This window comes from Ovis aries, chromosome 23 (assembly GCF_016772045.2).
Source record: "Ovis aries strain OAR_USU_Benz2616 breed Rambouillet chromosome 23, ARS-UI_Ramb_v3.0, whole genome shotgun sequence".
In the NCBI taxonomy this organism is placed as follows: Eukaryota; Metazoa; Chordata; class Mammalia; order Artiodactyla; family Bovidae; genus Ovis; species Ovis aries.
In genome coordinates, this window is record NC_056076.1 from 60,092,139 (window position 1) to 60,094,311 (window position 2,173).

Below are 2,173 nucleotides of genomic sequence, written 5' to 3' on the forward strand. Positions count from 1 at the left end.
AGAGGCTGGCTAAGCATTTCTGAGACCTGGAGGCAAATAGTCAGGAAGGGAGGAGCCCAAGGCGATGCTCCGCGGACAGAGGCCTGAGCATCTGTCACAGGCAGGCAGAAAGGTCACATCCCACGAAGGAAGAGCAAGTGTAGATCCAGCTGCTCCTGGAAGTCTCTTTTTCCATGGCCCAATCCCTCGTAAGGACTTACCCAATTAGGTGTGGCCCACCAGGATGATCTCTATAATTCGATGTCAGCGCATTAAGGGACTTTCATTACATCTGCAATCTCTCTTCACAGAAGCACCTAGATCAGAGTCTGATTGAATAACTGGAAGGTGTGTGCATGATGCAAAGTGGCCATTGCCCTGTCTTTGGTGCCCACAGTTTAGCCTGGCTAACATGACATGTTAGAAAACGATCACACTCAGAACCATATATTTAGGAACACATATATACGTACATATTACCATCTCCCATTGTTTTAAGACTCAAAATATCTTCCTACTCCCAGACAGTATTCTTCCTTATTGTTAAGTCCCAGCGGTGACTGGCAGATGCCCAATAAACACAACTGAGTGAATAATATTTTCTATGAAAGAAATGATGGCATTAAAAAATGACCCTCTGACAGCCAGGAAGAGTGTTTCAGGCTTTTCCTCCTCATCCCATTCCCTTTTTTTTTCGCTGTTGTTTTTGGTTTTGGTCATACCGCAGAGCATGTGGGATCTTAGTTTGCTAACCAGGGACTGAACTCGCGCCCCGCAGCGAGAGAGCAGAGCCTTGCCCCCTGGCCTGCCAGGGCAGTCGCCCACCGCTCCTCTCCATCGCCTCAGCTCACCTACACTTCTTCCAGCAGAGCTGATGCAGGATGTGCACTTGGAGTCTGAAGTTTCACAACCAGATGAATCTTACTAGGCTTCTTTGGCTTTGTCTTCATTCCTTTTCATAATAGGAAGTCTTTCCTTACACACACTGTTAGATCGCTAGATTTATCTTTACTGTAACTTTGATCATGCTCCATTGCAATCAGCCATTTACTGGTGCATCTCATCCTCTCCTACTGCTAACTCCTTGTCAACAAGGGCAATTGTGTTCACATGAGAGCCCAAGAGCCAAGTTCCTGCAACATACTCCGAGGAGCTCACTGAATAAATGATACAATGAACAAAGAATGAACTGTGCTCTTGCCTTAAACTGAAGTGCCCTTGCTTCTTTAATAAGTACCTGAGTAGACTGTAAACCCTTTCTTTCTCACCTGAGTTCCATCAGTAATCCTAAAATAGGGAACAAAAATAAAACTCAGTTGTCCATGGATGTCGTTGCTGGCCAGTAATAGATCTGCTATTTCCTCAAGGGTTATGTATATACCTAGGAATGTTTTTTTAATTTTTTAAATTAAAAAGTTCTCATCTCGATGAGCTCTGTAGACTCAGTGTGGAAAAGCTCAGTATTGATTAATGCAGGCATTTAAGTCTGGGGGAACATGGTCAAATAAATAAACTCCAGGAAAGATTCAATGAGTAGCCTCATATATCAAGGACAATCTCTTGAGAACACAAGTCAGGATTATGAGAGGTTTCATACTTGTCTTCCCTGTCATACACTCAATTTTCTCTCAGGAGAGCAATTGAAAAAAAAAAAAAAAACCCTTCAGGGATAGAAAAAAACAACCTGTAATCTATTTCAGGCTTCTCAGTGAAAAGCACTAGCTAGCCGGCTTCATTCTTCCAACAAACTAGTGCCAGTATGAAGCCAGGAAGCTGCCACCTTCAGCCTTCAAATTCATCCTGTTTTCCCCTAGAAATTTTTTGAGTCTAACCAGGTGAATATTTTATTAAACTTCCCAAATAGGATAACATTTATCAGTTTGTTGAGAACTTCCCTGGTGGCTCAGATGGTAAAGCGTCCGCCTACAATGCAGGAGACCCAGGTTCGATCCCTGGGTTGGGAAGAGCTCCTGGAGAAGGAAATGGCAACCCACTCCAGTATTCTTGCCTGGAAAATCCCACTGATGGAAGAGCCTGGTAGGCTACAGTCCGTGGGGTGGCAAAGAGTCGGTTACGACTGAGCGACTTTACTTTCACTTCCACTTTACCAGTGGGAAAGCTGAAGTCACCAACTGATAGATCGGCTATATTGTGCTAAATACATTCCACATTGCCTTGACTATTTGGGGGTGTG

At 44.0% G+C, this 2,173-nt stretch overlaps 1 non-coding gene across 1 annotated transcript; it reads left to right on the forward strand.

Moving 5' to 3' along the window:
- Positions 1–1,871: 1,871 nt before the first annotated feature.
- On the forward strand, positions 1,872–1,943 carry TRNAC-ACA (transfer RNA cysteine (anticodon ACA)). Its single transcript has one exon. It is a non-coding gene; the product is annotated as a tRNA-Cys (tRNA).
- Positions 1,944–2,173: the final 230 nt, after the last annotated feature.